The sequence below is a fragment of the Petromyzon marinus genome, chromosome 13, assembly GCF_048934315.1.
Source record: "Petromyzon marinus isolate PM22_M1 ecotype Great Lakes invasive population chromosome 13, UKy_Petmar_22M1.pri1.0, whole genome shotgun sequence".
Classification (NCBI taxonomy): Eukaryota; Metazoa; Chordata; class Hyperoartia; order Petromyzontiformes; family Petromyzontidae; genus Petromyzon; species Petromyzon marinus.
In genome coordinates, this window is record NC_133679.1 from 15,670,663 (window position 1) to 15,685,878 (window position 15,216).

Consider the following 15,216-nt stretch of genomic DNA (forward strand, 5'->3'; position numbering starts at 1 on the left):
GGTGAGCTCCGGCAGGCTAGGCTGCATTGGCTGGTTCATGTAGTCAGCATGTTTGGCCACCGCATGCCTAAACAGCCTCTGTTTGGTGGCATAAATGGGGCTTAACGGGCATGGCACGGGCTGAAAAAGAAATAGAGTGATGTGATACATGAGGATGTGGAGCTGAGTGGACTAGCCGATGACCGGTGTCAGCGGGGTTAATATCGGCCTCTGTGGAGGAGGCTCGTGAAGGATGCTACTGGGCAGTTGGAGGCAGTCGCCCTCCAACAACAACAGAGGGCGGAGGAGCGATGCTCACAACAACGAGCGGAGCGCCAGGTGACTAAAGCACAGCAAGTTGGCACATTCGGGGGCACAGGACTGCGGAAGGCTGGAGCTCAGAAATCAGAAATCTTGGCATTACTGAGTTACTAGTGTCATCTAACGAACCCAATGTCCACCGCAAGCAGGATCATCGATCAGGACCTGGATGAGGATTCACTCGATTCTGAAGAATGTGATAGTAATGTCGTGATGGAGAAGAATGGAGTGGCCGACGCGAAGAAGGATGGAGTGGAGGGAAGGCCAGAGGACGCTCGATGGGCCAGTTTTGGCACTACTTCACCGATGATCCGGAACCGTACAAGTTGAAGAGTGCCGTCTGCAACCATTGTCGCACCAGATTCAACCATCACAAGAAGAGTGAGCGGGTGATGAGGCACCTGAATTAATTCTCCGCTTTTCGGAGGACAATGAATGCACCGAGATAGATGATCGTCCCAATGGTAAGCGGGCAAAGCCATCGAAGGCAAGCGGCAGCTCAACTCCATCTACATTGAATGCTTCGTTGATGAAGCAAGGATCGATCAAAGATCACCTAATACCCAAACTTGATAAGCGAACGAAGGGGAAGTTGGAGCAGGCCACGGCAATATTACTTTGTCTCGGGCACGTCGTTCCAGCGAGTCGACGAGGAGAACCTGCTGTAAAGGCCCTTCACCCAGATGCAGTGCTGCCGAACAGGAAGAGGCTGGCCGGACCATTGTTCGACAGGGCGTACATTGACATGAAAAAGAAGGTTGACACCGTCCTGGACAATAAGACCAATTTCCTGACATCTGATGCGTGGTCAAACATCAAGAATGATCCGATTGTGAACTACATGGTCACATCACCGTCCACAACGTTGTTTTTCGAGTCGGTGTCCACTGGAGAGCAGGGCGACAACGCTGACTGGATCGCCTCGGATCTTCAACGTGTGATGGCGTCCCATCCGAAGACTACATTTGCTGGCGCGGTTACCGACAACACATCCACCAACAAGAATGTGTGGGAACAGCTCTCGAAGGCTCACCCATCCTATTTCCAAGGCTGTACATCGCATGGTCTGCATTTGCTTGTCAAGGACATATTCTCTGCCACGAAGACGAGGAAAGCCGGCCAATCAAAACACACATACCCGATTGACTATCCGTTCGAGTACCAGCTTGAGTTCATCGTGGGGTGCAAGGACACGCTCAAATTGTTTCACAACAGTCACATTCTTAAGGCACAGCTGCAGGCTGAACAGAAGATCGCTGGCGTTTGAGCGTTGGTCCGGCCAGCTCTTACACGTTTGGGAATGATCAAAGGCTGTTGCGAGACGCTGTTGTTGTCGGAGAGGATTCTGCATTCTATTGTCACAGCTCGCAGCTTCATCAAGGGGATGGCAGCTCAGGAATCCGAGCGAATGCAAATCAAGACCATCATTACGAGTGACGACTTCGTCTCTCTGTTGCAGAAGTCCCTTTCCATTCTCACGCCCATCGACGCATTGATTGTAAAATATAAATCCGATTCCGTACCAGTCTCTGAAGTCTTGCCGGATTTTCACGCCCTCCATGCTGAGTTTGCCAAGCTGCACGAAGACAGTCATGTGAACACTGAAGATATCAACTACCTGATCAAGGTGGCAGCAAGTCGCTTTCAGTTCATGTACGGAAAGGTCGATGGACTGGCGTATCTGTTAGATCCTCGCTTCATTGGAGAGGGCTTTAGCCCGCCTAATCGAAAAGAGCTGGATAACATCTTACTGGAGACACCGATCGACGATGAGATGGCAGTTGATGACAAGAGGCGCTCTTTATGCAGCTCACCGAGTACGTCATTTCAGCGCAGCAGAAGGATGCCGGTGGATTTAGATTCATTATGCTGCTCAAGGGATGTAAAACACCTTTGCAGTATTGGCAGTGACGGCGTGGCCTGGCCCAATCTTCAGAAGATCGGCTTCAAGCTGTTCACGATGGCGACATCCACTGTAGCCTCGGAGCGCAACTTCTCAACTATGGGTTTCATACACAGCGAGCTCAAGAACAGCTTGGCGCCCAGTTCGGTGGAGAAGCTAGACTACCTTAAGAGCAACTTGCGGCATTCGCCGAATACAGTTATATGTCCGAAAGCTACGACAGGAACTCGTCGGAGGAGGACAAGTACTGATCTGGAAGTATTGCGAATAAAACCACGAGGTTTATTTGGTTTATTAAGGTTTGAACCTTAACCCTCAAATTCGGATCTGAAAAAATGTGTTTTTTTCCATCCCTAACTTCACGTGACTTCAACGTGCACATAGCCTGGCACAAGCGTCGTGGTGTCAGTCACCACCACTTAGTGGCGAATGGCGGTTGTTGTTGTTGTGTTGGTGTGTGTGTTAGTGTGTATGTGTTGGTGTGTATGTGTTAGTGTGTTGGTGTGTGTGTGTTACTGTGTGGGGAGCGGTAGTGTAGCGATTAGCGTGCTGCGCTTTGAACCCGCTCACGGCCAACACCCAGTGACGATTATCTGAACCAGTCCTGGGCCTCCCCTAGGTCGACTTAGCCTCAAATGAGCACATGGTGCAGTGTGTAAACATCGCCACTAGGGAGACAAAGACGGTCGGGCGTGGTGCTGGCCACCCACCCCCTCGTGTACCGTTCCGGCCTTCATAGGTGCTCGCTACCAGCACTTGCCCCCACAGTCAGTTAAGGTTATACGGGGTATCTTTGCATTTGTGTTAGTGTATGTTTTGGTGTATTGGTGTGTGTTGGTGTGCATGTTGGTGTGTTTAGTGTGTGTGTTACTGTGTATGTTGTGGGGAGCGGTGGTGTAGCGGTTATAGCTCTGCGCTACAAATCTGGCCACCTGGGTTCGATTCCCGCTCACGGCCAACACAAGTGACAATTATCTGAACCGGTCCTGAGCCTCCCCTAGGTCGACTCAGCCTCAAATGAGTATCTGGTGCAGTGTGTAAACATCGCCACTGGGGAGACAAAGGCGGCCGGGCAGTGGTGCTGGCCACCCACTCCCCCATGTGTCGTGCTGGCCTTCATAGGTGCTGCTTGCTAACAGAACTTGCCCCGACAATCTGTTCAGGCAATACGGTGGATCTTTGTTTTTGTTAGTGTTGGTGTGTTGCAGCGCCTCACAGCTCTCCAAACCTCCTCATTCTCTGACGTGGGATGCTGGAGCCGATGAGAGTGGGCCTGCTGCTTTTTCTCAGCCAGCTTGAACACCTCCTCTGTCAGCCAGGGTCTCTGGGGAGGTCTGGACCGCATACCCAAAGCAGCCATTGCAGCTGCATGAGTCACAGTCCTAAACCTCGCCCATTTACCCTCGACATCAGGAGGAGTGGGGAACGATGCCAACCCCAATCGCCCATTAACTCCATAAAAATAACCTGCAGCCCACTGTCATCGGCTACAGAATCCCACGTCAGAGAATGAGGAGGCCTACCGCAGCCTTCGCTCGGAGGTTCGGAGAGCCGTGAGGCACTGCAAGGATGGGTGGTGGTTGCGGGTTGCTGAGGAGATGGAGTCTGCCCCAGTGGCCCGCGATCACAAATTGCTCTTCAATTCCATCAAAAAAGTAACGTGCAGCGCCACACCTATTACCATCATTAGGGGAAAGAACGGTGATCCAATCTCCGACCCCCAGGAACAGGTTTGCAGATTTGCTGAGCATTTCTGTGAGGTCCTGTGGGAAGGGAAATCCGTCACCCAGGAAAACAACGTGGGACAAAGTGGGGATGACCCTGCCGAGGCTGCGGTGCCTCAACTATTGGAAGAAGTCACCCCCTGTGAGTGGCTGGCTGAGGTGCCATTTGTTGAGGAAGTACTGAGGGCGATGCAGAGTCTGAGACCAGGAAAGGCACCAGGCAGAGATGATCTCCCAAGCGAAATGCTGAGGGAGGGTGGCGGTTGTGCACAAACTGCCCTACATGACATCATAACAACAGTCTGGACCACTGGACGGGTTCCGCAGGATTTGAAGGATGCCCTGGTGGTCCCCCTCTTTAAGAAGGGGGACCGCACAGACTGTAACAACTACAGGGGTATCTCACTCCTCAGTGTGCCGGGAAAGATCCTGGCAAGGATTATTCAACATCGCCTTGCTAGGCACGCTGAGGAGAGGCTTGCGGAGCCCCAATGCGGTTTCAGGAAAGGGCGGTCCTGCACAGATGCCATATTTTCTGTCCGTCTGCTACAGCAGTGGTGTAGGGAATTCCAACAAGACCTACATCTCTGCATCATTGACCTGATCAAGGCCTATGATACCATCAGTAGGTCTGGGCTCTTGGTTGTTGTTCGTGCTCTCGGAGTCCCCGACCCTCTGTTCACGCTCATTAAGGACCTTCATGATGGTGAGCAGGCCCGGGTAAAACTACGTGCCTGGTAGTCAGAGCCATTGCCTGTACACCTTGGGTGCGGCAGGGATGTCCTCTGGCTCAAACATTATTTAACATCTATCTCAACCACATAGATCGTGAAGCCTTCAGTAGCTGTACCGGAGGAATTTCCATCTAGTACAGATACAATGGGAAGGCTGATCGATGTCCGGGTGCGGTCAAGGGATGGCTCCCTATTGCTCAACCACGTTATGTATGCCGATGATTTGGTAATAGCTGCTCATTCAGAGGCGGAGTTGGAGACGCTGCTGCTGAGACTGGAGCGTGCCACTAAGAGATGGGGCCTTACCATCAGCCCCACCAAAACTAAGCACCTGCCTGGGTATTTTGTATCATCGGACACTCCACCCCCACAACTCCCAATCGGTGATGGAGCAGTTGTGGAGAGAGTGGAGAGTTTCCCATACCTGGGCAGTGAGCTCACGAACGGCTCTGGTTTGACAGCAGAGGTCTCACTCCGAATCAGTCGAGCGACAATATATTTTCATCGGTTGCGTAACGCTGTGTGGAAGCTACCTGGTCTGTCGCTCCGCACTAAGCGTCAGGTCTTCTCGGCCACGGTCATTCCCTCCCTTCTCTACGCTTGCGAAACGTGGACCCCCCTAATGGAGCATCTTCGCCGGTTGGAAACATTTAGGCTGGCCTGCCTACGATCCATCCTGGGGTTAACCAGGCTGGATTGTGTGAGCTCACAAATCCTTGAAAGATCTGGGCAAAGTCCCATGGGTGAGCTCCTCCGGCGGGCAAGGCTGCGTTGGCTGGGTCATGTAGCCCGCATGCCCAGCCACCGCATGCCGAAACAGCTTTTGATCGGCCGGATCGAGGGGGCTAAACGGGCGCGGCACGGGCTAGAGAAGAGATGGAGTGACGTGGTACAGGAGGACGTGGAGCTGAGTGGACTTGCCGATGACTGGTACCAGCGGTGTCAAGATCGGCCTCTGTGGAGGAGGCTCGTGAAGGACGCTATTGGGCAGTTGGAGGCAGTCGCCCTCCAACAACAACGGAGGGCGGAGGAGCGACGCTCACAACAACGAGCGGAGCGCCGGGTGGCTAAAGCACAGCAGGTTGGCACAGTAGGTGCACCAGCCAGTCATCTCAATCAGTCGACCCGTGGCACCTGGGTCTGCCCCGTGACCTCCTGCCAGCAGGCGTTCGACACTTCACGTGGCCTCAAGGTGCACATGGCCTGGCACAAGCGTCGTGGTGACGTCACCGTCACTTAGTGGCGAATGGCGGTTGTTGTTGTTGTTGTTGTGTGTGTTGATGTGTGTGTGTTGATGTGTGTGTGTTGGGGTGTGTGTGTTGGTGTGTGTGTGAGTGTGTGTGTTGGTGTGTGTGTGTTGATGTGTGTGTTGGTGTGTGTGTGTGTTGATGTGTGTGTGTTGATGTGTGTGTGTTGGGGTGTGTGTGTGTTGGTGTGTGTGTGAGTGTGTGTGTTGGTGTGTGTGTGTGTTGATGTGTGTGTGTTGGTGGGTGTGTGTTGGTGTGTGTGTGTTGATGTGTGTTGGTGTGTGTGTTGATGTGTGTGTGTTGGTGTGTGTGTGTTGGTGTGTGTGTTGATGTGTGTGTGAGTGTGTTGGTGTGTGTGTGAGGTGTGTGTGTGTGTTGGTGTGTGTGTGTGTTGATGTGTGTGTGTTGATGTGTGTGTGTTGGGGTGTGTGTGTGTGTTGGTGTGTGTGTTGGTGTGTGTGTGTTGGTGTGTGTGTTGGTGTGTGTGTGTGTGTGTTGGTGTGTGTGTGTTGGTGTGTGTGAGTGTGTGTGTTGGTGTGTGTGTGTTGGTGTGTGTGAGTCTGTGTGTTGGTGTGTTGATGTGTGTGTGTGTTGGTGTGTGTGTTCACTCACGTCAGCGAGGGGGCGCACACACCAGTGTCCCGTAGAGTCCAGTCGGTTCCGCGGCTCCCTCTTCCCGTCGTCTTTTCTCCCCTCTTCAGCCTCTCCCTCCCTGTCCCCCTCTCCCCTCTCTCTCTCTCCCCTCTCTCTCTCTCCCCTCTCTCTCTCCCCCCTCTCTCTCTCCACACTCCCTCCCTGTCCCTCTCTCCCCTCTCTCTCCACACTCCCTCCCTGTCCCTCTCTCCCCTCTCTCTCCACACTCCCTCCCTGTCCCTCTCTCCCCTCTCTCTCCACACTCCCTCCCTGTCCCCCACTCCCCTCTCTCTCTCCTCTCTCCCTGTCTCTCTCTCCCCTCTCTCTCTCTCCACACTCCCTCCCTGTCCCTCTCTCCCCTCTCTCTCCACACTCCCTCCCTGTCCCTCTCTCCCCTCTCTCTCTCCCCTCTCTCTCCACACTCCCTCCCTGTCCCTCTCTCCCCTCTCTCTCCACACTCCCTCCCTGTCCCTCTCTCCCCTCTCTCTCCCCTCTCTCTCTCCACACTCCCTCCCTGTCCCTCTCCCCCCTCTCTCTCTCTCTCCCCTCTCTCTCCACACTCCCTCCCTGTCCCTCTCCCCCCTCTCTCTCTCTCTCCCCTCTCTCTCCACACTCCCTCCCTGTCCCTCTCTCCCCTCTCTCTCTCCCCTCTCTCTCCCTGTCTCTCTCTCCCCTGCAGCTTTTGTGCAGATAGCGGCCCAGTGGACCGCGACGTCATCTAATGCTGGGCGCTGCCGAAGGGGTTCATGTTATGGTGATCCTATATTGATGACGATGGTTTTACGGGGTGATGATGGTAACGACGGTGGTGGTGGTGTTGTGGTGATGTTCTCGGCACGTGCGTGTGTCCGTGCGCTCGAGGGTTTGGTCGTCACCGCATAGGCCCGAGGTATGATGGGAGATGCGGGGAGGGGGTGGGGGGACCCTCCCCACTCTACCTCCCCCTCTCCCTTTGTCCTCCCCTGCCCCCCATCCCCTCGTATTTATCAACGCTCCTGAGTTTCCTTTCGGAGCGTGCCCCGACAAAGATCTCTCCCGCATAGCCGACACAACAAGTACTGTACTACGGAGTTGCGTGGTAAGGCACACGAGGGGTGGGTGGTCAGCACCGAGTGGCGATGTTTACGCACCGAGCCAGGTGCTCATTTGACGCCGAGTCGACCTAGGGGTGGCCCACGACCGTTTCAGGTATTCGTCCACCGGTGTTGATCATACGCGGGAATCGAACCCGGGTCGCCGGGGTTCATAGCGTGAAGTCCGCTAACCACTGCGCCACCGCTCCCACAACACTCACTGGGTGCAGAGCGGAGGCCACCCATCCCGAACTAAACAACAACAGCAGCAGCCGCCGTTCGCCACTCAGTGCCGGCGACGTCGTGCCCACGGCGCTTGTGCCAGGCTATGTGCACCTTGAGGTCACGTGAGGTCAGGGGACATTGCCAGGGGCCCATGGGTGACTGGCAGAATCACCACCTGTTCTCTCCACCGTGCTAACTTGCTGCCTTTTAGCCACCCGGCGCTCCGCTCGTTGTTGTGAGCGTCGCTCCTCTGCTCTTCGCAGTTGGTGGAGGGCGACTGCCTCCAACTGCCCAGTAGCAGCAGCAGCAGCGTCCTTCACGAGCCTCCTCCACAGAGGCCGATCTTGACACCGCCGGTTCCAGTCATCGGCAAGTCCACTCAGCTCCAGACACTCCGCCCCATATCTGTCCATCTCGTCTCCAGTCCGTGCCGCGCCCATTTCGCCATCTCTGTCCGGGCAAACAGAAGCTGCTAGGGCATACGGAGGACGACATGACCCAGCCATGTCTGGTTAAACCCAGGGTAGACTGTAGGCAGGCTAGCCTGAATGTTTCAAATCGGCGTTTCGCAAGTATAGAAAATCGAGGGTATAAACTGTGGCCGAGAAGACCAGGAGCTTCGTGTGGGGCGTCAGGCCACACAGCGTTATGCTGCTGATGAACAATGTATCGATCGATTCTAGATTTAAAGCTTTCATGACTGCTAGGATCCATACTCGTTGGTTCTATTGGGTAAAGTCACGTATTTTTTTTTACCTACGTGACTTTACCCAATAGAACCAAAGAGAATGTATCGATCGCACGACTGATTTGGAGCGAGACCTCCGCTGCCATAGGGGCCGTCCATAAATGACGTGACGCACCTAGGGGGGGGGGAGGGGTCAGACATTTGTGACGAGGAGGGTGGTTTGAGAAATGTGACGTCACGTCAAAATGCGCAACTTTAAAAATAAATATAGACAACACGTTCTACTGAATTAAATAGACTTTTTAGTAAATGTTTTCTCCTACAACATCAGAGTGCAGCGCCACATTAAATACGCACTACAATGACAATAGTTTAAAGCGATTTGAAGCATCTGGAAATAAAATATAATCATCCCTGCAGTCACGAAAGCTTTAAATCGAAACGATTTGAAGCTTGTTTTTTTTTGGGGGGGGTGGGGGGAGAGCTTTGTGACGCCATATTTGAGGGGGGGGGGGTCTGACGTTTTGTGACGTGTGATGAAGGGGGGTCCAAAATCGACCCAAAATCGCGTGACGTCATTTATGGACGGCCCCATACCAGAACTGGTCATAATCACTCTGCCCAGCTATGGAAACTTGCCCACTGCTTCCTTAACTGCCCCCGCAACTCCTGGGTCTGACCACCATCATAAAGGCCCTTGATGATGTGTGTTGAACTTCGTTTGCACCGAAAGGAGGGAGCCAGGCCTACTGATGGTGTCACAGGCCTTGACCAGGTCAATAAAGCAGAGATGTGGGTCCTGTTGAAATTCCTTACACCACTGCTGTAGCAGACAGATAGAGAAAATGTCATATGTGCAGGACAGCCTCGGGCTGAAACCAGATCGGGACTCTGCAAGCCTCTCCTCAGCGTGCTTGGCAGGGCGATGATCAGGATTCCTTGCCAGGACCTTTCCCTGCCTTACACTGAGGGGTGAGATGGTCAAGGGAGTAGGGGTATAGTTAGGGGTCGAGTTTGAGTGAGGGTTAGGGATAGCGTTGCGGTAGGGAAACGTCGGACTCAAATGGTAAATGTATGCATGTTGACCTTCTTTCGCACCGTACGTCGCCAACCGTGCAAATCGGAGGTGTGCACAAGGACAACACTAAACACAAAAATCAGTTCAAAAGAAATGTGAGTTTTCTTCCATCATACCGATGTGCTGAGTAGTCTCTAATTGGCACATTTTGTACACGTGACAAACCTGACTGGCATTCGGGTGGTGGAGGGTTAACGACACATTTATATTTACGCGCTCGAACCCAAAACCTTTTATTATCAATCATATATTGGTCGCGAAATCCTACGTGTTCATTTCGTTTGGGTAGGGTGAGGGTGAGAGTGATGGTGAGAGTGAGGGTGAGAGTGAGATGTGAGGGGTGAGGGTGAGGGGTGAGAGTGAGGGTGAGAGTGATGGCGATGGTGAGGGTGAGAGTGATGGTGAGGGTGATGGTGAGGGTGATGGTGAGGGTGAGAGTGAGGGTGAGAGTGATGGTGAGGGTGATGGTGATGGTGAGAGTGAGAGTGAGGGTGATGGTGAGGGTGATGGTGAGGGTGATGGTGAGAGTGATGGTGAGAGTGAGGGTGATGGTGATGGTGAGGGTGATGGTGAGGGTGATGGTGAGGGTGAGAGTGAGGGTGAGAGTGATGGTGAGGGTGATGGTGAGGGTGATGGTGAGGGTGATGGTGAGAGTGAGGGTGATGGTGAGGGTGATGGTGAGGGTGAGGGTGAGAGTGATGGTGAGGGTGATGGTGATGGTGAGGGTGATTGTGAGAGTGAGGGTGAGGGTGATGGTGATGGTGAGAGTGATGGTGAGAGTGAGGGTGATGGTGATGGTGAGGGTAATGGTGAGGGTGATGGTGAGGGTGATGGTGAGGGTGAGAGTGAGGGTGAGAGTGATGGTGAGGGTGATGGTGATGGTGAGGGTGAGGTGAGAGTGAGAGTGAGGGTGATGGTGAGGGTGATGGTGAGAGTGATGGTGAGGGTGAGAGTGATGGTGAGGGTGATGGTGAGGGTGATGGTGAAGGTGATGGTGATGGTGAGAGTGATGGTGAGAGTGATGGTGAGAGTGAGGGGTGATGGTGAGGGTGATGGTGAGAGTGATGGTGAGAGTGAGGGTGATGGTGAGAGTGATGGTGAGAGTAATGGTGAGGGTGAGAGTGATGGTGAGAGTGAGGGTTATGGTGAGGGTGATGGTGAGAGTGAGGGTGAGAGTGATGGTGAGAGTGAGGGTTATGGTGATGGTGAGGGTGATGGTGAGAGTCATGGTGAGGGTGAGGGTGATGGTGAGGGTGAGAGTGATGGTGAGGGTGAGAGTGATGGTGATGGTGAGTGTGATGGTGAGAGTGATGGTGAGAGTGAGGGGTGATGGTGAGAGTGATGGTGAGGGTGAGGGTGATGGTGAGAGTCATGGTGAGGGTGAGGGTGATGGTGAGAGTGAGGGGTGATGGTGAGGGTGATGGTGAGAGTGATGGTGATGGTGAGAGTCATGGTGAGGGTGAGAGTGATGGTGAGAATGAGGGGTGATGGTGAGAGTGAGGGGTGATGGTGATGGTGAGAGTGATGGTGATGGTGAGAGTCATGGTGAGAGTGAGAGTGATGGTGAGGGTGATGGTGAGAGTGAGAGTGATGGTGAGGGTGATGGTGAGAGTGAGGGGTGAGGGTGATGGTGAGGGTGATGGTGAGAGTGATGGTGAGAGTGAGCGTGATGGTGAGGGTGATGGTGAGAGTAATGGTGAGGGTGAGAGTGATGGTGAGAGTGAGGGTGATGGTGAGAGTGATGGTGAGAGTGATGGTGATGGTGAGAGTGATGGTGAGAGTAATGGTGAGGGTGAGAGTGATGGTGAGAGTGAGGGTGATGGTGAGGGTGATGGTGAGAGTGATGGTGAGAGTGATGGTGAGGGTGATGGTGAGGGTGATGGTGAGGGTGATGGTGAGAGTGAGGGTGATGGTGAGAGTGATGGTGATGGTGAGGGTGAGGGTGATGGTGAGAGTGATGGTGATGGTGAGAGTGATGGTGAGGGTGATGGTGAGAGTGATGGTGAGAGTGATGGTGAGTGTGATGGTGAGGGTGATGGTGAGGGTGAGGGTGATGGTGAGAGTGAGGGTGATGGTGAGAGTGATGGTGATGGTGGAGTGATGGTGATGGTGAGGGTGATGGTGAGAGTGATGGTGAGAGTGAGAGTGATGGTGAGAGTGAGGGGTGATGGTGAGGGTGATGGTGAGAGTGAGGGTGAGAGTGAGGGTGATGGTGAGAGTAATGGTGAGGGTGAGAGTGATGGTGAGGTGAGGGTTATGGTGAGGGTGATGGTGAGAGTGAGGGTGAGAGTGATGGTGAGAGTGAGGGTTATGGTGATGGTGAGAGTCATGGTGAGGGTGAGGGTGATGGTGAGGGTGAGAGTGATGGTGAGGGTGAGAGTGATGGTGAGGGTGAGAGTGAGGGGTGATGGTGAGGGTGATGGTGAGAGTGATGGTGATGGTGAGGGTGATGGTGAGAGTCATGGTGAGGGTGAGAGTGATGGTGAGAATGAGGGGTGATGGTGAGAGTGAGGGGTGATGGTGAGGGTGATGGTGAGAGTGATGGTGATGGTGAGGGTGATGGTGAGAGTGAGAGTGATGGTGAGGGTGAGAGTGAGAGTGATGGTGAGGGTGATGGTGAGGGTGAGAGTGAGGGGTGAGGGTGATGGTGAGAGTGATGGTGAGAGTGATGGTGAGAGTGGAGCGTGATGGTGAGGGTGATGGGGTGAGAGTGATGGTGATGAGTGAGGGTGATGGTGAGATTGATGGTAGAGGTGAGAGTAATGGTGAGGGTGAGGTGATGGTGAGAGTGAGGGTGTGGGTGATGGTGAGAGTGATGGTGAGGGTGATGGTGAGGTTGATGGTGGAGGGTGATGGTGAGGGTGATGGTGAGGGTGAGGGTGATGGTGAGGGTGTGGGTGGTGGGGGGGTTGCCAGGAAGTGATGGTGATGGTGAGAGTGATGGTGATGGTGAGGGTGATGGTGAGAGTGATGGTGAGAGTGATGGTGAGGGTGAGGGTGATGGTGAGGGTGAGGGTGATGGTGAGAGTGAGGGTGATGGTGAGAGTGATGGTGATGGTGAGAGTGATGGTGAGAGTGATGGTGAGAGTGATGGTGAGTGTGATGGTGAGAGTGATGGTGATGGTGAGAGTGAGGGTGATGGTGAGAGTGAGGGGTGAGGGTGATGGTGAGAGTGATGGTGAGGGTGATGGTGAGGGTGAGAGTGAGGGGTGAGGGTGATGGTGAGAGTGATGGTGAGAGTGATGGTGAGAGTGAGCGTGATGGTGAGGGTGATGGTGAGAGTGATGGTGAGAGTGAGGGTGATGGTGATGGTAAGAGTGATGGTGATGGTGAGAGTGATGGTGAGAGTGAGGGTGATGGTGAGGGTGATGGTGAGAGTGATGGTGAGAGTGATGGTGAGGGTGATGGTGAGGGTGATGGTGAGGGTGATGGTGAGGGTGAGGGTGATGGTGAGAGTGAGGGTGATGGTGATGGTGAGAGTGATGGTGAGGGTGAGGGTGAGAGTGATGGTGAGAGTGATGGTGAGAGTGAGAGTGATGGTGAGAGTAAGAGTGATGGTGATGGTGAGGGTGATGGTGATGGTGAGAGTGAGGGGTGATGGTGAGAGTGATGGTGACGGTGATGGTGAGAGTGAGGGTGATGGTGAGAGTGAGGGGTGATGGTGAGAGTGATGGTGAGGGTGATGGTGAGAGTGAGGGTGATGGTGAGAGTGAGGGGTGATGGTGAGAGTGAGCGTGATGGTGAGAGTGAGGGTGCTGGTGAAGGTGATGGTGAGAGTGATGGTGAGGGTGATGGTGAGGGTGATGGTGAGGGTGATGGTGAGAGTGAGGGGTGAGGGTGATGGTGAGAGTGATGGTGAGGGTGATGGTGAGGGTGATGGTGAGAGTGAGGGTGATGGTGAGGGTGATGGTGAGAGTGATGGTGAGAGTGATGGTGAGGGTGAGGGTGAGAGTGAGGGGTGATGGTGAGAGTGATGGTGAGAGTGAGGGGTGAGGGTGAGAGTGATGGTGAGGGTGAGGGTGAGAGTGATGGTGAGAGTGAGGGTGATGGTGAGGGTGATGGTGAGAGTGATGGTGAGAGTGATGGTTAAGGTAAGGGTAATGGTGAGTGTGATGGTGAGAGTGATGGTCAGGGTGATGGTGAGAGTGAGGGTGATGGTGAGAGTGATGGTGAGGGTGATGGTGAGAGTGGTGGTGAGGGTGATGGTGAGGGTGATGGTGAGGGTAATGGTGAGTGTGATGGTGAGAGTGATGGTGAGAGTGATGGTAAGAGTGAGGGTGATGGTGAGAGTGATGGTGAGGGTGAATGTGAGAGTCATGGTGAGAGTGATGGTGAAGGTGATGGTGAGTCATGGTGAGGGTGAGAGTGATGGTGAGAGTGATGGTGATAGTGAGAGTGATGGTGAGGGTGATGGTGAGAGTGATGGTGATGGTGATAGTGAGAGTGATGGTGAGAGTGATGGTGATGGTGACGGTGATGGTGAGGGTGATGGTGAGAGTGAGAGTGATGGTGATGGTGAGGGTGATGGTGAGGGTGATGGTGAGAGTGATGGTGAGGGTGAGAGTGAGGGTGATGGTGAGGGTGATGGTGAGAGTGATGGTGAGAGTGATGGTGAGGGTGATGGTGAGAGTGATGGTGAGAGTGATGGTGATGGTGAGGGTGATGGTGAGAGTGATGGTGAGAGTGATGGTGAGAGTGATGGTGAGAGTGAGGGTGATGGTGAGAGTGAGGGTGATGGTGAGAGTGATGGTGAGAGTGAGGGTGATGGTGAGAGTGATGGTGATGGTGAGAGTGATGGTGAGAGTGATGGTGATGGTGAGAGTGATGGTGATGGTGAGAGTGATGGTGAGGGTGATGGTGATAGTGAGAGTGATGGTGATGGTGAGGGTGATGGTGAGAGTGATGGTGAGGGTGAGAGTGATGGTGAGGGTGATGGTGAGAGTAATGGTGATGGTGATGGTGAGCGTGATGGTGAGAGTGATGGTGAGAGTGATGTTGAGAGTGATGGTGATGGTGAGAGTGAGGGTGATGGTGAGAGTGATGGTGATGGTGAGGGTGATGGTGAGAGTGATGGTGAGAATGAGGGTGAGAGTGATGGTGATGGTGAGAGTGATGGTGAGAGTGATGGTGATGGTGAGGGTTATGGTGATGGTGGGGGTGATGGTGAGAGTGATGGTGATGGTGAGAGTTATGGTGATGGTGAGAGTGATGGTGAGAGTGATGGTGATGGTGAGAGTGATGGTGTTGGTGAGAGTGATGGTGAGTGTGAGAGTGATGGTGATGGTGAGAGTGATGGTGATGGTGAGAGTAAGGGTGATGTTCAAGGTTGGAGTCGAGAGTCCATCCACGAGCAGAGCCTCCTCCTCCTCTTGCTGCTGCTCTCTCGCCCTTGGTGAGGGTTCGACTCCGAGTGAGGATCTCAGACCCCCCCTCTCACCTCCTCACCCCCCCCCCCCCTCCCGGCGGTTTGGGAGTCTTTGGACACGTGGTTCGCGTTTGGGGTCTTTAAGTTGTCAAGAGCCCCCTCCCAACTCAGTGATGTCCACGGTAATGAGATCCGCGGGGGTTGAGGGAGGGGGCGAGCTGGGTGGGGGAGAGGAGGCAGCTGTTC

The 15,216-nt window shown here is 53.9% G+C and overlaps 1 protein-coding gene across 1 annotated transcript in view; it reads right to left on the reverse strand.

The window, feature by feature from the left end:
* The window catches only part of LOC116942099 (ciliary neurotrophic factor receptor subunit alpha-like), a 35,350-nt gene extending 28,704 nt beyond the window's left edge, over nt 1-6,646 (reverse strand). The window contains exon 1 of the mRNA XM_032953684.2: nt 6,521-6,646. The gene's annotated coding sequence lies outside the window, so the exon portion shown is untranslated. The remainder of the gene's footprint in view (nt 1-6,520) is intronic.
* Between the last annotated feature and the right edge of the window lie 8,570 nt (nt 6,647-15,216).